Genomic DNA, 22,411 nt, shown 5'->3' on the forward strand with positions numbered 1-22,411 from the left:
AATGGACGGCGAGTGGCTTACAGTGATTTCAGTCACTGACGAGGTCACAACTATTGCATATGTCGCTACCATAATAACTCCTCATCCCCCCTCCCCCCCCCTCAAATTCACATCTGGTTAAAGAAGAATTTGAATAAATGGAAAACTGATGTTATACCTTTATGACGATTCAGAACATTTCCTTACAAGTGACTCATGCATAAGGTTGGAGCCCTTTGCTGATTAGTTATTTGATTACTTAGGTTTTTTCTAGTGAAATGCGTATATATAATATCTCGCCCCTGGATCTGGCTTTCCGCACATTTCTACACATAAGGTCAATGTCCTGCAGGGGCTCCAACCCTGTTGTAGAGGGGCTGGGAGCCCGACTCTAAGGCTTATTAATTCCTAAAGCTCCCGTACTGCTGACTTGGGTGTTAATTGGGATGGGAAGATCTCTCTCACGTATGATCTGTTCTGAGACCACACACTAATTACACACACTTAATGCTGAAATTAGTGACCCAGCCGCTTGAGTAGACCGGTCTTGTATGTATTAACTGCAAAATGACTTCCCCAGCACTCCTATTTTCTTCATAAAATATTCTTATGCATCTTCATGTAATTAATACATTAAATAATACATCTAAAAATCTGTGGAAAATGTGACAGATTCATTTATATTAATTTGTATTTGGCCTTTCCGCACTTCAAAGCAGATTGTATTCAGGTACTGTGTGCACTCATTGAAGCACAATATATAGAGAATTCTGAACTTAGAAAAATGAAACAGGATTTTTAAAGGTCTGGGCGAATATTCTGCATTAAGTAGAACTTTAATAGTTGAAAAAGTGGAATACAAAATCCAAATGGTTGAATTTTAAGATTACTTTAGGGATATACTACATAATCGGAATGAATTTGGATAATTAAAGATATAAAAATAAATTAATCTGAGTCAGAACTGTCGAAATTGCTGTAATTTAATAGGATCTGAATTTATGTAAATATGTACTTAAAATTGTACAAGTTGTGTATTGTACTCACTCAGATTGGATCAATAAATATATTCTTTACAAAAATAAAAGGAATCAACTACATGGATTTATGTAGCATTAAATACAGTGAGTACTCAATGTGAATCGGCATCCAGAAATGCAGGTAAATATTCCGGGACATTTGTATGAGCCCACATTTCGATTCAAACTAAATCCTACAAATGTATAAATTATACACTAACAAAAACTGCTTTCCATTAAATTATAGCGCTCTGCTCGCTGCTTGTATAGAAATCACAGTGGCAAAGCCAGAAGTTAGATCAGGGATGCCTTCACCAACGGCCAGCGAATTTATAACTTTTCTTTGCAACCGTCTGTACCAGATGATATCCTTTTACTTCAAGAGAGGCTCTTCTGATTTCCAGGGGGCATCTGAGGTCTAAATAAGAATGACATAGGGAGAAGAGAGCGAGTGTAAGGATGCTCCAATTTCTTATATATGTTTAACATTTCTAGTCTACTTTTTTTTTAAATTATTTTTTATATACTGACATTTGATCTCACTTGAGATATCACACTGGTTTACATTCAGGTATTGTAGGTATTTGTCTATCCCCAGAGGGCTTACAATCTAAGTTTTTGTACCTGAGGCAATGGAGAATAAAGTGACTTGCCGAAGGTCACAAGGAGGGACAGCAGGACTGGAACCCTGGTCTCCTGGTTCATAGAACACTGCTCTAACCATAGGCTATTCCTCCTCCCTCTTATTACTTATTATTATTATTACTACTACTACTTGTGTGATCGATCATTGCCTCACGTCTCTCTCTCTCTCTGCAAGGTCACTGTAGGATCATCTTATGAGGAGGGGCATTGGCATGGCTGGAGCTTCCAGTCCATTCTCCCGAAGCAGGGTCTGAGTGAGCAGTTAGAAAAGTGAAGGAGATGCCACGAAATGCGAGAGTTGACAGGGGCAGAAGGCAGACAATGAGACCCAAGCATTTAGGAGTTTTACACTGTAGATTTGGGGCAGTCAGAGGAAAGCCTGCACTGCAAATCCGGGGCGCATGAGATGGCAAACACGCCTGGGGCTGTCTCTGTTGTTGTTACGCCCTTTAAATGCTGATAATGCAGAACTAGCTCCCATGCATTTATTTATGCTAGCAGTTGGATCATTTGTATCCAAACTACATACAATGCAGCAAGATATATATCTATGTATATATAAACAGCAGTGACCTGATCAAAACTGAATGGATGTCAGGGTATAAGGAACTACAGATGGGATCTGTGTCCAGCGTTATGGAAGCTGAAGGAAGGCAGAGGCTGGAGGAGCAGTGAAAGGATATTTTAGAAACCGGGGGGGGGGGGGGCTTGATAAGAAACGGAGCCAAAGCGAGACGGGAAGAGAAGGGGCCACGGACAAGCAGCAAGGATGACAGCAACGCGGATCACCAAGGAGGAAAAGCAGCAGTGACCGGACAAACCGCTCAGGCGAGACCCGAGAAGAGGGAGAGTGAGCCAGCGAAGGGCGTGGAAGAGGGGCGAAAGGGGCCTGATCAGTATCTGAGATGGGCAGGGAGAGGTGGAGGGGGCCCGGGCAGCCGACCCCCGTCTCCCAGACTCTGCCACATACAACCTAGGGATGCGCACATTTTCTTTGTGTTTCATTTTCGGTTTCAAGTTGTTTTGTTTCGGGCTTATATTTTTCCGTTTCATATTTGGTTTCGTTTCATTTTGTTTATTTGAAATGGAAAAAAAAATAAATATTAAAAAAAGACATGAAAAACAAAAGAAAATTAAAAACAAATGTTGGGCTACCCCCATTGCAACTCCCCCTCCCCCCCCAAAAAAAAAAAAAACCCCTCCTCAAACCTCAGACTGCTCCAGGGCCAAGCCTTCTTTCCTCATAGGGTAGGAGCGATCCCGGGCTGCTCCTGCTCCCACAGTGTCCCAATAAAACGAGGCTGCTGTCGTTATCGTTATCAATGTCTTCCATGAAGAAAGAAGAGATGGGGTAAGAAGATCCAGGGAGGTTGGCCGGGAGGGGGAGGGGGGTATCAGCCGAGGTCCAGGAGGAGTCGGGGGTTGTTTTGGCTGCAGGGTGCCCTTTTTATTTTCAAACAAAATTTTGTTTTTCTTTCGTTATGTTTTAAAAACGAAAATATTAAAACCTCCTGTTTCATTTCCAACAAATGCAACCCTCCCCCCGCCCGCCCCAAACCCCAAACCCCATCAAGTCTATACCGAAAACCGAGTGGTAAGAAGTAATAACGATCACAGCCAACTTCCGCAGCCTGCATCACGGCGATTGGATTCCTTTTCTACCACTGAATTTCAACACTCGGTTCTTTAAACTGCTATGGGATATAGAAAAATACACTGTGACGGCACCTCAAGATTGCAAGGGTTACCAAGCCCACCCATTCCCCCCTGCCTGCTGACAAATCGCAGACCCTGCTTCTTCATCCGCAGCTTCACCCTTTGCCACTTCTGTCGCCAGGCATCCTCTGTGCTCGTCCGATGCCTCCTCCATTGGAAGGGCAGCCCAATGCATCCATCACCCCTCATGTGAAAAATAAAACAACAACCCCAAAAGAGCTTCTTTACGTTACTGCTGAGTTTTACCTTTCCCTGCAGTCATTATCACTGTTCCTCTTCATCTGCGGCCCTGTGCCCGGATCCAGGCAGCGCCCTCTCCTGCCCTAAGCATGGGCAGAGTCCACAGTGGACCCCCCGCCCTTGTTATTGGCCCTCGCAGCTCTCAAAGCCTCGGGCAGAAACGGCTAACGAGTGCCACGGCGAGCTGGACTTCATCCTGCACCTCCCCTGCAGGGCGCACCGGTGAAGTCAATGATTAGTTTATTTGCAGACTCGGGTTCACTAAACTGTGACTTCACCCCTGACCTCCCTTCACCGGGACGGCCTCTCCACCACGGTCCTGGAGCACAGGCCGGTAGCTGCCCCTCTCAGCCATGCAAAGTCCTTGTCCTTGTGCACAAGTAAAAGAAAGCGAATATTTAAAATGAACGATCACAATTAAAACAAGAGTCATTTAAAACAATCAGCAAGCATCTTGCATTCGCACATCCCAGCTTGTGATCAGGTCTTTTCAAAGTGCAGTGCTTCTGCCAATGAGCTGATACTTACTGTCTACAAACGCGGTCTGGTCTAGATACGTCTGCAGACTTTCAAAGGAAAAGCAGGTGCGGCAATAGTTATGAATCTTTATATTCAACTTCAAGGTCACGGTTTAAAGAAGTAGAAACATTCAACGAGGAAGAGACCTTGCTCATCTCGAAAGCTTGCATGAAGAAAGGTATCATCTCTACTTAACGACTTTGTTGGTTTTCTTTTAAAAGCTATTATTTTGAGTACATAAGAGCATACCTGCTATCCACCTGTTCAATTTAATGGATGATTAAAAGATAGTTACATCCCCTTTACAAGCCAAATAATATAAGAAACCATTTGTAATACTTTTTACCTTAAAGTGTGTTTGCCCCATTTAATGTGTCATTCCTGAGCTGTCCTTAAAAATGATCTAACTAAAGGTGTTCACCAACTATTCGCACAGTATATTTTAAATTCAAAGATATATCATACTATAGTGTTTGCATTTATTTAATCTGTAACCCAATGTTTCAGTCCTAATTTGGGTCCTTCATCAGGGTTTAATATATTTTTTTATATTTATATTTCACCTTTTGTGACACTGCAAAGTGGATTACATTCAGGTTCATTAGACATTTACTGCTGAAGGTCCCATACCAGGACTGACACATTGCATTATGGATAAACATTTTTCTATTACTTATGGTAATTTGGAGTGCCTGCAGGGCTGTCTTTGGGAGGGGGGGAAGGGCAAACGGGGGGGCAACTGACCTGGGCCCCACACTTTGACAGACCCTGCATCACCATGGTAGACTATAATGGTCCTGTCAGCAGTTGATTCACCCTGGGCCCCATATAGGGTTGCCAAATGGCTCCAGATTTTCAGCAGAGGTAGATCCTGTCCAGGTTTTACCCTGTTGCATGCTGGGACTTATTCTGATTTCCTTATTGCATTCCCTAAGAAAATCAAGTACTTGCATGCAGGGGAGTAAAATCAGGACTGGATCAAACTGTCCTGGAAATCTGGAGCCAGTTGGCAACCCTAGCCCCACACTTTCCTAAGATCAGCCTTGAGTGCCTGGTTCTTTTTCTGTATTGTTTTGGTATCTATGGGATTTCTATAGTAAGTTTTGTCATTGCACCCAATTTTTTTTTTTATTTTCCAAACAAGTGACTTTTCCTTCCTGTGTTCTACATTTAAACTGAAGTTTTTCTAATTAAAAAATGAAAGCACGTTCTTTTATATGTTTTCAAAAGTTTATTATTTCATGTCCTAAATGTGCTCTAACCACTGTATGTATTCTGAGAAATTTTTTTTTCCCACATCAGATTAGTTATGGAGATGGTGTCTGCCAATATATTTGTACCTTAATATAATAAGGCAAATAGTGGAGTGGCCCAGGGATCTGTTCTGGGAACACTGATTTTTAATATATTTATAAACAACCTGGAAATGGGAACAAGAAGTGAGGTGATCAAAGTTGTTAAATCACAATGGGATTGTGAGAAATTGTAAGAGTCTCTTGCAAAACTAGGAGATTGGACATGCAAATGGAAAATGAAATTTAAAGTGGACAAGTGCATAGTGATGCACTTAGGGAAGAGTAACACAAATTATAGCTACATAACGCAAGATTCCACATTAGGAGTCACCACTCAGGAAAAGGATCTAGGTGTCATTGTTGAAAATACATTGACATTTTCTGCTCAGAGTGCAGCAGCAGCCTAGAAAGCAAACAGAATACTACTAGGGATTATTAGGAAAGGAATGGAAAATAAAATAGAGATTATCATAATGCCTTTGTATTGATCCATGGTGCGACTTCATCTTCAGTATTGTGTGCAGTTCTCGACACCACATCTCAAACAAAATATAGAGAATTAGAAAAGGTACAGAGAAGGGCAACAAAAATGATAAAGTGGATGGAATAATTTCCCTATGAAGAAAGGCTAAAGAAGTTCGGACTTTTCAGCTTGGAGAAGAGATGGCTGAGGAGAGATATGATAGAGGGCTATAAAATCATGAGTGGAGCGCAGGATTTGGTGAGAGAGGTAATGGTGGTGGGGCCGCTTGGCAATAGTGATCATAATATGATCAGATTTGAATTAATGACTGGAAGGGGGACAGTAAGTAAATCCACGGCTCTAGTGCTAAACTTTCAAAAGGGAAACTTTGATAAAATGAGAAAAATAGTTTAAAAAAACAGTCTAGGTGTATTCCACGCATCAAGAAAAAATTAGAAGAAGGATCCATCAGAAGAGAATAGGATAAAGCATAAGCATTGGATAGTTAAATGTAAGACATTGATAAGACAGGCTAAGAGAGAATTTGAAAATATAAACTTTTAAAAATATATCTGAAGCAGAAAGCCTGTGAGGGAATCAGTTGGACTGCTAGATGATCGAGGGGTTAAAGGGGCATTTAGGGAAGATAAGGCCATCGCAGAAAGATTCAATTATTTCTTTGCTTCGGTATTTACTGAAGAGGATGTTGGGGGAGATACCAGTTCTGGAGATAGTTTTCAAGGATAATGTTTCAGATGAAATGAACCAAAGCACGGTGAACCTGGAAGATGTTGTAGGCCAGATTGACAAACTGAAGAGTAGTAAATCACCTGGACCAGATGGTATACACTCCAGGATTCTGAAAGAACTAAAAAATGAAATTTCAATTCTATGCAAAAAAAAAATGAAATTTCAGACCTATTTCAATTAATTTGTAATCTGTCATTAAAATCATCCATTGTACCTGAAGATTGGAATATGGCCAATGTAATCCTGATATTTAAAAAGGGCTCCAAGGGTGATCCTGAAAACTATAGACCGGTGAGCTTGACTTCAGTGCCAGGAAAAATCATGGAAACTGTTATAATGAATAAAATCACAAAACATTTAGATAGACATGGTTTAATGGGTCACAGCCAGCGTGGATTTACCCAAGGGAAGTCTTGCTTCACAAATCTCCTACATATTTTTGAAGGGGTGAATAAACATGTGAACAAAGTTGAACTGGTAGAAGCGGAATATTTGGATTTTCAGAAGGCGTTCGACAAAGTCCCTCATGAGAGGCTTCTAAGAAAACTAAAAAGTCATGGGATAGGAGGAAATGTCCTTTTGTAGCTTGCAAGCTGGTTAAAAGACAGGAAACAGAGTAGGATTAAATGATCAGTTTTCACAGTGGAAAAAGGTAAACAATGGAGTGCCTCAGGGGTCTGTACTTGGAGCGATGCTTTTTAATATATTTATAAATGATCTGGAAAGGGGTACGACAAGTAAGGTGATTAATTTGTGGATGACACAAAATTATGCAGAGTAGTTAAATCTCAAGCAGATTGTGATGAATTGCATGAGGACCTTGCGAGACTGGAAGATTGGGCTTCTAAATGGCAGATGAAATTTAATGTGGATAAGTGCAAGGTGATGCATATAGGGAAAAATAGTCCTTGCTGAAGTTACACAATGTTAGGTTCTATCTTGTTCATAGTGGATAATACATTGAAATTGTCAGCTCAGTGTGCTGTAGTGATCAAAAACCAAACAAAATGATAAGAATTATTAGGAAAGGAATGGCAAATAAAACGATGGTTGTCATAATGCCTCTGTATCGCTCCAAGGTGAGACTGCATCTTGAATACTGTGTGCAATTCTGGTCTCTGCATCTCAAAAAAAGATATAGTTGCACTGGAGAAAATGCAGAGAAGGGCGACCAAAATGATAAGGGGCATGGAACAGTTGCCCTATGAGGAAAGTCTAAGGAAGTTAGAGTTGTTCAGTTTGGAGAAGAGACAAATGAGGGGGGATATGATAGAGGTCTACAAAATTATAAAAGGATTTGAACAAGTTAATGTTAATCAGTTATTAATTCTCTCAGATAATAGAAGGACTAGGGGGCATTCCATGAAGTTAGCAAGTAGCTCATTTAAAACAAATCGAAGAAAAATTATTTTTCACTCAGCACATAGTTAAGCTCTGGAATTCATTGCCAGAGGATGTGGTTACAGCAGTTAGTGTAACTGGGTTTATAAAAGGTTTGTATAAGTTTATTGAGGAAAAATCCATAAACTGATATTAATTAATAAGCAATAGTAGCTTGAGCTTTATTTAATGTTTGGGTACTTGCCAGGTACTTGTGACTTGGATTGGCCACTGTTGGAATCAGGATACTGGGCTTGATGGACCCTTGGTCTGACCCAGTATGGCATGTCTGTTGCACGTCCCGGCAGCGTGGGTGCCACGACCGGGCCTGCTCACCTCACGTTACCCTCGACTAGCTCCGGTCTTGCCACTGCTGCTAGCTCCCGCCGTCCCCGTCGCTCACCACAGCCCTCTCCAGCTTCCTCCATGCCGCAGGCCTCACAGCGGAGCTCCCATCGGTCTGCATTTTCGGACGCCTCGATCCCGCCCCTAGGCGTGCGCATGGCCGAGGTGCTCCAATTTAAAGGGCCAAGCGTGGGAACACCGATGGGGGCACAGATTGACCAATCCTTGAAAACCCTATATATAGCGAGGCCCTGTCCCCAGGATCTCGCCTTGGCAATCGGGTCGACACCATGGTGTAGTAAGCTTGCCTAACCCTGCATTCCAAGTGTCTTCTTGCTCCACCTTCTCCTTGTTCCAGTGTCTCCGTGTTCCAGTGTCTCCTTGTTCCCGAGTCTCCATGTGTTCCTGTATCCATACTCAGGTAGTACCTCCTCGGACTGATCTCTGGTACTGACCTCTGCCTGTCTGACTACTCTCTTGTCTGCTGCCTGGAACTGACCACTGCCTGCCTGACCATTCTCTTCATCTGCTGCCTGGAACCGACCCTCGCTTGCCTTGACTACGCTCGGACTGACCTTGGTATTTGACCCCTGCTTTGGCTGACCACTTCTGGACTGATTCTCTGGCTCTGACCCTTGCGCTTCACTCGGACACTCTCTTCTGGCCTACTGAGGCTACCAGACCAGCCTGCTTGGAATCCATCCGCGGCCTTCACATGACTAGACCCGCAGGCGCTGCCTGCCTCGCTTGGAGAACCTTCCTGAACTGTTACCTCCCTGAGGTCTCCGGAGCTTCCAGTTCGGGTCTGGCCCATCATCTCTACATCAGCCGCGCACCCTTGCTCGTGGTGGGCACACCCCTCCGCTACCTCTCCGGGAGACCATCTGAGGCCCACCTAAGTCCAGGCGGTCCGGGTACACAAGGGCTTAACCTGCGGAAACCCAGGGCTGTTATTGGGGAAGCTCCAGCTAGCCTCTGTCTCCTCGTGTGCTCCGCTTCCTGGTGGCAGGTGTTCTCTGGGTCCGACCTGAGGGCCGTACCAATCCTGCACCAGGCCAAGGGTCCACCTCCAGCGAAACAATATCTTATGTTCTTATGTTCTTAATCAATTGTTTACTCTTTCACAAAGAACAGGGAAAACACAATGAAGTTACTAGGTTAATACATTTAAAACTAATAAGAGAAAATATTTTCTTACTCCATGCATAATTAAGCACTGGAATTTATTGCCAGACGATGTGGTGAAAGTTATTAGTGTAGCTGCATTTAAAAATAGTTTGGACAAGTTCCTGGAAGAAAAGTCCATTAACCATTTTTCAGGTAGAATTGCAGAAATCCACTGCCAGGGAATTGTGACCTGGCTTGGCCACTGCTGGAAACAGGATGCTGAGCTTGATGGACCTTTGGTCTGACCCAGTATGGCAAGTCTTATGTTCTAATGCTAAATCTATCATACAGACATCATTCTAAGATTCAGTAGTATTTCCTTGGATCTCCACCCCCTCGGTGATATCTGGTATACATCTAGTGCAAACAGATCATTGTGCATTTCTTTTCCAAACGTTTTCTGATGTGAGATAATTAATAATGGAGCCTCGTTCAGCATACATTACATAAATATGCTATATGAAATCTGAAAGAAATTGGTGAAGAATGTGGTATCTACATTAATGGGAACAATCAAATCAACATTGTAACATGGTAGATGACAGACCATCATATCTGCCCAATTGTTCCCATCTACACTGCTATAGCAGTGGGTATTTTTTTTCCCTCACTTTCATCCCCATCTCCTCTTTTTCACCCCCAAGTATTCCTTTCTCCCCTCATCTCCCCCCAGCTGATCCTCTCTCAATCTCTCACCGAGTCGTCCCTTCTCTAACCATATCTCTGGGCAGGGTAAGCAGCAGCATTTTCCTTTGGGTGCTGGGCCAGATCTGGATGACAACCATTGGGAAGAGAGAGCAACTAATGACAGGGGCAACCTTTTTCTCTTGGCTGGGTTCAGTGTTGGGTGAGGAGAGAGGAGCAGGGGAAATCTCCGCTGGCCCTGTGCACACTCAGCCCTCCCCTTGCCGGCATTATTGGCCCTAAGCCTGAACAGAGATCTGAAAGTGGCAGCAGCGTTAGTAATGAGAGTCAGCCTGGGGCCTGTGAGCCAGTGCAATCCCACAGGCCCCTACTGTGGTCCTTCTCAAGCAGGGTTTCCTGTTACCACAGAAACTCATGTGAGAGCGTGTGCTGCTGCCCCTTGCTAATGCCGCTGGCAGCCGCAGAGTGCTGCCATTTGCAGCACTTGTGACTCCACCTGAGTGTTTCATGACCTCGTGTGCGATCCTGAGCCACAGTTTGGGTAGCCCTAGACTTAAGTCTCCCTGAGTAAGGTTTGTGTTGCTGTCGCTGAACCATTTCAGAAGCCTTTCTTGAACTGCTTTCATTCAAAGTTGAGCACAGTATTTGAGATTGGGTCTCACTAATGCAGGGTTGCCAACCATCAATGAATTTATTAATAGTCCGCAAAAAAGAAGTCAAAAAACATGGAATTCGTAAAAAGTAATTTAATCAGTAAAAAAAAAATCATGAGTGATGGGGCCTGTACCTTGGGCCTGCATCTGCAGCGCTGAGAGCTCGGCTTCTGCGAGGTAGCGGCACGTTGCAACCAGGGGACACACCTCAGCTTCCGCATACGTGATTCTGGTGCTCTGCATCTTCTGCGCAGGCTGCCTGTGACCGCCACCAGGTGCAGTGCCGTGGGAAGCAAGAGTGGCTCCTGACTGAAACATAATGGAAGGGTCCCATAACTTCTCAGAAACAGTCTGCATCTCTGCAATTGTCCTTGCGATTGCTGGGCAGGTAGGTCCTGGCCTGGCTGGACAGCAAAGATCAGTGGATATATGAAGAGAAGAAAACCGAGCTAAGCGGCCTTAACTGGGCCTCGTGCACAGCCTGGTAGAAATCTGTTGCAGAAGTCCTTTGACTGGAACATAGTCCTGAAGACGGCCACTGCAGGGGTGAATCTGGGCATAGAAAGTCCAATATGGTGATGGTAAAATGTGGTACTGTAAAAAAAAAAAAAAAAAAAAGTTGTCAGTAAAAATTATGACAGGCTATTAATAAATACAATTTCATTGACTTGGTAACCCTGTTCTAGGTGTGGTAAACCCTGCATAGACCCTTTGTGGGACTGAAAGGGTTAACGGAAATTATATCTGAAAAAATAACTGAAAAGCAGAGCTGGAACAGCCAGGGTAAAATTATTATGCTGTGGACCAAAAAACCTTCAGTAAAGGCCAAAGAGTATAAACAACTTATCTCGGCTCTGAAACAACTCTGGTCGATGTGACATTTGTATTTTAGTCCCTGAAAGTGTTCTAAAATGTTCTAAGCCTTAGATTGTGTGTTGCTGTGGCTGCCAATTTGTGTAATAAGATAGTTGCAATTTTTCAGCAAAAGTGTATGAAAACAGTTCAGCAAGAGAGAGAGAAAATAGCTGTTGTCAGTCTGCTTGGTGGGAAGCCTGGTTAATGACCAAGTAAGCTGAACAGCTATCGCCATATTTAGGAAACCAAGAAAGACGGAGAAAATGAAGCACGAAGAAGAAAGACTCCTCCGATGAGAGACAGAAGGCCCTTCTTGTAATGGGGGGTGGGGAGATACCACAGGAAGGGATTTAGTTTTGAGAATTGGGAGGAGGGGATTGGGGTGGAGGGAATCCCTGGAGCAACCCCTCTTTGGTGGATGGGGAGATTGGGGGATACTCCCAGGAGGATAGCAGTCTTTGATCGGGAGGCTGGGATACCTGAAAGGGGAGCTTTTGTCCTGGAGCAGGAGGACCTCAGGTTCCTTCCAGGGTTAAATGTTAGCCGACAGGTCTCCGCCGGCATGCTAACATTTAGCCTCTAACCTTTACCAAGTATAAATTTACTGGGACCCTTTGAGCTCATTGGCATTTTGTTTGCATATTTTGCATGTGCCTGCTTGCTAATTTTTTTGCATGCAAGCATGTGCTGGAGTTAGTGCAGGGTTTTCACAAAGACGTTTGCAATCCTGTCGATGGTGTACGCACTAATTATTAGCAGTCTTTAGTGAATCGGTCCCTTTACATTCACAGACACACACTCCCAGTTCTCTCTCGCTTCTGCCAGCTTCGCACAGATCGCCGGGGCACATTAACATATGCGCAGCATAAACCCCTCTCACACATGATTCTGTGTCCCGTCTGGAATTATTTATCTGTGCTTGGATGGTTAAGAGAGTTACCTGTGGTCATGGGATTACACAATGCACATCCACGGCATCTGAAGCCAGCTGGTCTTTTACAATCCCAAAAGGTTTTAGGTCCAGATTCATCCATCGGGTTTGCATTAATCAGTCTTTCATGAAGATTTAATTCCCCATGCTGTGCAAACGCTGGCGGTAAATCACAGGTCTTCAGGGTCAGAACTCAGAATGTGCCAATGTTTTAACATCTTGTGACGATGATGACTATGCATTGAGGCTGTTGTACGTTCTGAAAGAGAAACAACTTTTAATAACCTCATTCTTTCCTCTCTGACTTTGCTTCTTTCTCTTTTTTTTGTTGCCCAGAATTTTCCTCCTGCTCCTCCTGGCTTCTAGCTCAATTGGACCTGGGCTACGGTGTTACGAGCCTTTTTTCATAACTACCCAGGGATTTGTTTTTTTCTTCCTCTTCCACCTCACTTAGCCAGTCATCACATCATCAGTCCTTGGCCAATGGTCAATGCTCTAGGGCTCCTTTGGGAACTGTTCAAACACGAGCCCTAAATCCGGCCACTGGGGTGCAATGACCATGGCGTGTCCCCCGCCAGGGGCTGTGAAGGCTGCCTCCGCAGCATCACCAGCTGAGCCCTGGCCGACCCGGGGAAATGGAAGACCTGATCCAGCCAATCCTCTCAGCAGGTCCTACACGTGGCAGCTCATAGTCTGGCCACGCTTGTTTCTAAAGGATCAACTCCCCTAACTGCTTCACCTTTTCTTCTATGGTCAACACACCTGCATGCCCTCCGAAAACTAAATATATATCACACCACAAATCAGCGGTCCTAAAGTCATTATCCACATTTAATTATCATTTATTGACAAAATATTTCTTATAAATACATTCAATTTGACTGTTCTTATGTTATCTACTCGGACCCTTACCAAAACACTCTAAAATCACACTCATGCTTTACCCTTAAATACCTTCATTCATACCACACATATCTCATTCATTCCCCACTCATGCTATACATAAAATATATAAAGTGCTAGAAATTCCTTTGCATCTAATGCAATTACAATACTAAATACATCATTTTTTAATACATATTTGACACACTTATTCCCCATATACTTTTAAACATATGATGTTAATTGCTCTTATACTACTGTAAATTAGTCTAGTCCTGCTGTAAATTGATCTTGTCCAACGAGAGCCTCGTTTTGCCCTGACACTTAGGGCTTCTTCAGGGATGTGGTTTCTTTTAAAATCTAGCATACATATTCATACTCAATGGGTCCATTACATAGTATTGTGTCACTTCATATATCATGAACTTTCACAATCACTCTCTTTATTTCTCACTCTATTCACATATCAGCTTGACTGTAGTCCTCGGGTCTCTCCAATATAGAACCGCTTCCAAACAATAGTGAGTGTAGCACTTCAATATACATATGCCTGCTTGACTGTCTTCAGGCATCGTATCACACACTCTGACTCCATCTCAAAATCTTTCACAGCCGTGATAGATTTCCCATGTTCAAACTTTTCCAGTGTCTCTCTCTGAGGCACAGCCCCCTTTTCTTCTGGCATTATTAAGCATATCTATGTTGTAGCCTTTTTCTACGAATATATTAATCATGGTATCAAGTGAGGTCAGTTGCAACACTAACAATTCTTTTAATAAGAATCGCTTGGGAGTGTGGGAGGTTTAGGGCAGAATTCCTTTCTTAAACCGATTTGGATGGAAGATTCAGGCGCCTATCACAGAGTCTCCGACCATGACTGTTCTGTATAACTCAGCGTAAATCAGTTTATCATCTACTGTCATCACAACATCAAGGTAATTCATGCATGTTTTGCTCTCTGTCTCGCTCTCTAATTGGGCTGCCTAAACTATTCATATAATCAGAGAACTTGCTAATTGCCCTCCCCTCACCCTTCTAAAGGAAATATTTTCTGCATGTATGAAAACAACCAATGGACACATTGACGAGCAAAGCATTGCATGGTGTGAACCAGTCCATAAAAATGCCACAAGAACAAAGAGCTCCACTCTCATCATATGCTAAAATCTTTTCTTGACAATTCTCAGTTACTTCAGAATAAAATAAATTTGACAATTCATTGTGAGTACAAGCTGGTTCAAATTTAGCCCGCAAAGCATTTTAGCCATGTCACATTTAACTGTATACAACCTATTTACTGTAAATCTGGAGACTCCTGCTTCAGGTTTTATAGCCAAATTGGGTACAAGGGTCCCAGTTCATGGTCACCAGTCCTTTCACCCTGCGGCATGAATTCTTTCAGTGGAGATTGAAGAATGAACCTCCAGGGCCGAAAGCATAGCAGGGGAAAAGTCTCTTGCTCTCTCTCTCGCTCTCTGTCTCTCAAGGTGTATTCAGAGTTACTGCTTTCTCTATACCATCTCTGCCTTTTCTATACCATCTCTGCACTGGATATTCAAGTGAGGTGTTCCACATCAATCTTTACTGTAACATAAACCTCCAAAATCAATCATCCGGTACTCTTTAATTAATGTCCAACGCAATTCAGGTAACCCCAAGAAATCATCTGGTATATATAGATCTCCTTAATCAAATGTTATTGCCGTATTCTCTATTTTATATATTTGTTTACTACCAAATGTTTGTAACCACTTAATTATTGTGAGGAAGGGTGGTGGTTTCATATTTTACTAATCAGACACTCTCCATGTTGCCTCTTAGCAACTTCGATTTTTTTAATCATTAACTCACCTCCCCCTACCTCCATTTAGTAACATTCAGGCCGATACAATACAGTGTGCTCCGGTGGAGTGCACTTATTCAGTAAGGGGTAATAGCGCGTCGAAAACACGTGTCCAAACACCCCCCCCCCCCCCCCCGAAAGTAATAGCGCCCGCAACATGCAAATGCATGTTGATGGCCCTATTAGTCATTCCCGCGCGATACAGTAAGTAAAATGTGCAGCTAAGCCGCACATTTTACTTTAAGAAATTAGCGCTTACCCAAAGGTAGGCGTTAATTTCTGCCGGCACCGGGGAAGTGCACAGAAAAGCAGTAAAAACTGCTTTTCTGTGCACCCTCCATCTTAATATCATGGCGATATTAAGTCAGAGGCCCCAAAAGTTAAAAAAAAAAATTTAAAATGGGCCCGAGGCTTGAAAACCGGACGCTCAATTTTGCCGGCGTCCGGTTTCCGAACCTGTGGCTGTCAGCGGGTTTGAGAAGCGACGCCGGCAAAATTGAGTGTCGGCTGTCAAACTCGCTGACAGCCGCCGCTTCCATCAAAAAAGAGGCGCTAGGAATTATTTCTTTTAAACTTTTTTTAAAAACTCTATTTCAAGCAAATCTGTTATTGTTGCTCATCCGGTGCCCGAAAGCCTCCTCCCCATGCCCAATCTGACGGTTCTCAGAGAACTAATCGGGCACCGGATGAGCAACAATTTACAAACTACAAAGTCTGAGTGTTGCGTCCGTCGCTCCTCTTTACCACTGTGGCGACTCCCTCCGGGTCACAACACTGAGCTAGTGGAGACCTAGGGGGTTTCTTCATATTATTCCGTGCAGTATTTTTTCTTTCTTTCTTTTTTTTTTTGCATATTTTATAAATATCTTTACCACTTGGAACTCACCTTTTCCATTCACTTCATGCAACTTTGATTTAGCATACAAACAGTGAAAATCCCAAATTATTTTTCACTAGCTTTCTATATTTCTCAGTTCTTACACTGAGAGCTCACACGTTTTTGTGGCAGTAGGACTAATCTTAAGTCATTGTAGGATGGGTGGCGGCTTCAGTAATAAGAAAACCAAACCCTCCTCCGGGTTGCTTTTGATTCTCAGCTTCTTTTTGGGACAATCTTGCATGGTACACTTTCATTTGCAGCTCAGCACCATTTTGTTGACAGGGCTTCCTGCGGGGATGATAGTGCAGCAGAGCTAGAGGGATATTGTTTCATGGAATACAGAATCACTTATGTCTATGAAGGACAGGTGCAGAGAGGAATTTCTCCAACAAGAAGCGAAGGAGAGAGCTTGGACAGAATTGTAGAGAAAGATCTCCCATGCTTGCTATCAAGAGGCTTGTGCTGCTGTAATCATTCTGTACCCTGTGTGACCGAGGAACCATAAGGTAGTGCTGTAGCCTAAAAAGGAATACAAAAATTATCTTTCAGTTTCAAAATGGTTTTTTTTTCTTCTAACTAAGCCAACAGATCAACACTGGGCTCAAGACATCATTAGTGAGATTTTTTTTGAAACAAAATATTTTGTTTTGTAGGCAAAGTGTTGAACTGCTCTGTGTCCTGGCCTGCTAAACTTATTTATCATGGGTTGTTAGACAGAGGAAATATGCTACTGAGAGGGGGGAAGCGCATTATTTCTATAGCTTTGTCAATTGCAAAGACGGCTATTTTGTCATCATGGAAGGGGTAGGAAATACCATCTTTCTCACACTGTGCGTCTATATAAAAATTGAAATTCCATAATTTGTCGAACCCTAACTCTTGTCACCCCATATCAAAAAAGATATAGCTGAGCTGGAAGAGATACAGAGAAAGGCAATAAAAATAACCGGAAAAGATAAAGAGGTTACAGCAGTACAGCTTGAAGAAGAGATGGCTGGGGGGATATGATAGAGGTCTGTGAACTAATGAATGGAACAGAATGGGTAAATGTGAATCAGTTATTGCTGTCTTAGTCATGATTGTTATTCTCTTTGGTTAACAGGAAACTCTTTGCAGTGGGACAGAACTCCGGAGACGTGAAGCAACATTTCCGCAACAGGGAAGGACATGTCAACATATCTTTATTCGCTGAACAAAACTGTGAGGCAGTTCAACGTTTCTTATTCTGTTTATTTATTATTTATTTTAAATATTTATAACCCACCCATCCATAGTTCAGGGTGGGGTACAATAAAAACATACACAAATATCAGTCACAAACTTATATAAAAATCATATAAAATCATTAAAAAAAAACCCCAAAAGGCTATGTGATGTTAAATGTCAGCTTAAAAGGTACGGCTTGAGGGATTTTTAAAAAATGTTTGGAGCTTTGAGCCTTCTCAAGTCTGGAGGAAGAGAATTCTAAAAGGTGGGAGCAGCAGTAGAGAAGGCCCATTCCCTGGTTTCCTCAAGGTGAGCAAGCCTTGCCGACGGAATATCTAGGACGTCTTGACTAGAGGAAAGCAGAGAACGAGAGGGAGTGTAGAGCTTCAATGTGGAGGAAATCCAAGGAGATGATATATTGTTTAACATATTATGAATGGTCATTGCAAGTTTATATTGAATTCGGTAAGGAATAGGTAGCCAAGTAGAGATTGGAGAACTGGAGTATTGAGTTCACAAATCGGAATGTTTGATAAGAGATGGGCTGCAGCATTTTGAAGTATCTGAAGTGGTCGAATGGTATGAACAGAAAGGCCAGTGAAGAGAGAGTTGCAGTAATCTAAGCTAGAGAAGAGAAATGATTGCAAAACTGTGCAAAAATCAAAGGGCTCAAGTAAAGGTTTGCGATGTTTGAGGAGATGTAGCTTAAACAAAAGTAAGTGTGAAAGTGAGGTGATATGTGGCTGCACAGAGAGAGAAGAATCAATAATGATGCCAGATTGGTAACTGACCATCGTTAATCACAATATGAGAAGATAAAGCAGTGACTGGGAACCTAGAAAGAACAAGAATTTCGTTTTGATTAAGTGAGAGTTTATTGGAACACAGCCATTGTTGAACTGCAGAAAGACGGATTGATGGAAATTTTACAGATTGATCCCATTTGGTTTTAAGGGGAAAAAAGAACTGGATATCATCGGCGTATAGTCTGAGGGTACACCTCAGACTATACGCCGATGATATCCACACCCAAGGCCTGCCAAAAGGTGACAAAGAGGACTAAGACAGATGTTGAACAAAGTGGCAGATAGGGCAGAGCCTTGAGGTACACCAGAAGGGAGAGCATGCCATACAGATTGATGAGAACCTAAGGATACCTGATGTTCAGCTGTTCTCACCTTTGACCTCTGATAAGGTAAATACAGTCAGGATCCTGACTGAGTGTCTGTCTGCAGGCTGTGAGCTCTTGGCTGAAAGCAAATTAGTTAAGTCTAAACCCTAAAAAGACTGAGTCTTTATGGGTAAATGGAAGAGAAGCCTCCAACTTACATTTACATATGCTACCAGATAATGTTTTGTTAATAAAGACTGAGGGGGGATTCCAAGATGGCCGAACTAGCTAGATGTACCTGAGCTTGCTCCGTTGTTTCTCTGAATTGGTTTTATTATGCCTCACTCTGGCAGGAAAAGAAGAGCCAGACAGTGAGAGGCAGAATCCGCTTCTCCTTTGACTGTTGTGCCGGGCCCGATGGACGCCCATGTAAGCCGGGGAGGCTTAGCTCCGGGACTTGACTCGCTGGAGGTCAGTTGGGAGGAACGATCTGCCCCTGCAAATCCAGCGGAGGCGCGTGCATTGGACCTTGCTGCGGGGATTGACACTGGCAAAAGTCGCTGAAGATGCCAGGAACTGTATTGCGATCGCGGATCAAACGAAAAGTGCCCCAGAGCTGACCAAAGACCTCGGACATGCAGGGGGATATTATAGGCAGCACTGCTTTCAGGCGATTGGGAGAAGATACATTTGAGTTACCCACTGTTCAGACAACAGTGTTGGTAAGACCTGCCATAATCACTTTAGATGTAATATGGGACGCTGTCCAGGCCTTGAATAATAATATTTCTAACTAGATAAAGCCAGTGATTAGTTATCTGGGTGTCTTGTATAGGCATTTAAAAATTGTGGAAACTGAGATTTTTGCTAATAAAAATACGTATGTTACTCTAAAAAAAGATCATGGCAATATAATAGATTTACAACAGACTATGTTAAAGGAAAATCAACTGCTTACTTCTAAATTGAAACATTTGGAAAATCAAGTATCGGGGAGGAACCTACAATTTATTAATTTCCCCAAAGATCCACTGATTGCTCCTAAAGAAATATGGAAGACATATTTGGTAGATATTCTAAAAATTCCAGATCAAGCATTTCCACTTGTTTCAAGAGTCTATTACATATCACCTTTTAAGAAAGGAACTGCGGATCAAAATCATGTACAGGTTCTTTCTCCAATTGAAAAGTCCCATCTAGATATTTCTGCTATTTTGGAAACCTCTCAGAAGGATTTGGTTAAACCAGCAACTTTGATTGTTTCCTTCCTTATGGAGTCGGACAGAGATTGGATTCTTAAAATGTTTTTTTGCCATTGTTTGGAACCTTTTTTGAATTTGAAAGTTCGTCCTTATCCAGACTTGGCAAAGCAGACTCAGAAAAGGAGGAGGCAGTTTCTATTATTAAGACCTAAGGTTTTGGAGTTGGGAAGTTTTTTTTATTTTAAAGTTCCCTTGTAAATGTATTAATTAAACATCAGAATGACTCCTATACTTTTTTTTTTACCATCACAATTGTCTGCTTTTCTGAGTAATACATTTTTCTCTGTTTCTTGTTCTTCTCCTAATGCTTAGTTAGGACTTGAATGTCTATTTAATGATGTTCGTTCATAATTATTGGCCTCTCAGTTTCTTTTTGCTAGGTTTTTTTCCCCTTATAATGGTGTTATACGTTATTTCCTGAAGTTGTGATATTGGAATTCCCATTATTGAGGACTTGTATTATGCGAGACATTTTTTTTTGTCTCTAAAGGATTGCAATTCAAGTGTTTCTTGAAATATATTTGAAAATATGAATAAATAAAAAATAAAAAGACTGAGATGAGAAATCTGTGAGTTCTGATGGATGCAAAATGAAATATGGAGGCACATATAACTGCAGAACCTAGTAATGTGTTCTTGCAACTTTGCTCAAAACATCTGTTGAGACCTTTCTTGCAATCTTCAGGCTTACAAATGGTCTTGCCAGCCTTGGTTTATCTAGTTTAAATTACTGCAACTTCCTGTAAATAGGTTTGCTGTCTACATCCACTCATGAACTTCAACTAAATCACAATATAGTGGCTAGAATAATTTTGGGGTACAAATACTGTGAGCAAATAAGCTTGGTGCTAAAAGAATTGCACTGTCTCCCCATTGTGTGGTGAGTCAAATTTAAAATCTTAACCCATTATGTCCCAAATGTTTTAAGAATCTATCCTCTAAATAAGACACTGGGACCTAATGAGTTAATGCTGACTTTTAAGGCCCAGAGTGTTGGATCAGAGTCTACAGGTCTTTGAAAGAGGTGTAGCTTTGTGCTCCATCCTCCAAAGAGCTAGGATAGATGGAATCAGCCAAGCAACAACTGCAGATAAACACTAACTAGCCCGTCCAATAGGCCCAGTTATATTCCTTCTACTATGGGTAGATGAGCATAAAAAGAGCAATTTTCAAAGGCTTTTCTGCGAGTAAAACTGTTTTATCCACAGATATGGCAAAATAAACTTGCCTGCCCGATATGCACGTAGGTCCTGTACCCAGGAGGAGCAGAGGCCATGCTTTTGGAGTCTGAAAAATATGCCCATAAATCTTCCTGAAAAATACCCCCAGACACGATAGCAGGTAAAATCATGTGCGGGTAGATTTAGTAGCATCATTTTCAAAGTGGGCCTATGTGCGTGTAAACTGGTGAAACTTACACCCATTTTTTGCCACCTAATTTACGTGGGCTCTTTACCCCATCATGTCCGATTATTATATAAGTTGACAGCAGCTTTCTCTTTCCACCGTGCCTTTCACCCAACCGCTCGCTCTCAATCTCACCACAACTCTGAGGGCAACCTTTCAAACTGCACGCGGAAGTGTAAACTACTTTTTATCTACAAGCTTTATGCCAGACTCCAAAGGGAAAACGTTCTCTTTGAAAGCGGAGTCAGAAAAAGTACTCGCTCAGACCCACGGGACCTTCCTCCAGTAGCATTACGCGTGCACACACAGCTATGTGTGTACCTGTGTAAATGCTAAGTCCTTCCCTATGCGGCCTGCCAGGAATGCACGCTCTCGCTGCGTATTAAAGTATGGCTGTGCTGGCATTACGCGTGCACACATAGCTGTGCGTGTACCTGTGTAAATGCTAAGTCCTTCCCCACGCGGCCTGCCAGGAATGCACGCTCTCGCTGCGTATTAAAGTATGGGTGTGCTGGCATTACGCGTGCACACATAGCTGTGCGTGTACCTGTGTAAATGCTAAGTCCTTCCCTACGCGGCCTGCCAGGAATGCACGCTCTCGCTGCGTATTAAAGTATTGGTGTGCTGGCATTTCGCGTGCAAACATAGCTGTGCGTGTACCTGTGTAAATGCTAAGTCCTTCCCTACGCGGCCTGCCAGGAATGCACGCTCTCGCTGCGTATTAAAGTATGGGTGTGCTGGCATTACGCGTGCACACATAGCTGTGCGTGTACCTGTGTAAATGCTAAGTCCTTCCCTACGCGGCCTGCCAGGAATGCACGCTCTCGCTGCGTATTAAAGTATGGCTGTGCTGGCATTATGCGTGCACACATAGCTGTGCGTGTACCTGTGTAAATGCTAAGTCCTTCCCTACGCGGCCTGCCAGGAATGCACGCTCTCGCTGCGTATTAAAGTATGGCTGTGCTGGCATTACGCGTGCACACATAGCTGTGCGTGTACCTGTGTAAATGCTAAGTCCTTCCCTACGCGGCCTGCCAGGAATGCACGCTCTCGCTGCGTATTAAAGTATGGGCGTGCTGGCATTACGCGTGCACACATAGCTGTGCGTGTACCTGTGTAAATGCTAAGTTCTTCCCCACGCGGCCTGCCAGGAATGCATGCTCTCGCTGCATATGAAAGTATAGGTGTGCTGGCATTACGCGCACACCGTTAGTCACT

The 22,411-nt window shown here is 42.8% G+C and overlaps 1 long non-coding RNA gene across 1 annotated transcript; it reads left to right on the forward strand.

Annotated features, from left to right (window-relative positions):
• Positions 1-3,873: 3,873 nt before the first annotated feature.
• Positions 3,874-20,249, forward strand: LOC115099434. Its single transcript, XR_003858775.1, has 3 exons — positions 3,874-4,296; positions 17,310-17,407; positions 18,878-20,249. It is a non-coding gene; the product is annotated as an uncharacterized LOC115099434 (long non-coding RNA).
• The last annotated feature ends 2,162 nt before the right edge of the window (positions 20,250-22,411 follow it).

Source organism: Rhinatrema bivittatum, chromosome 9 (assembly GCF_901001135.1).
Source record: "Rhinatrema bivittatum chromosome 9, aRhiBiv1.1, whole genome shotgun sequence".
Taxonomy (NCBI): domain Eukaryota; kingdom Metazoa; phylum Chordata; class Amphibia; order Gymnophiona; family Rhinatrematidae; genus Rhinatrema; species Rhinatrema bivittatum.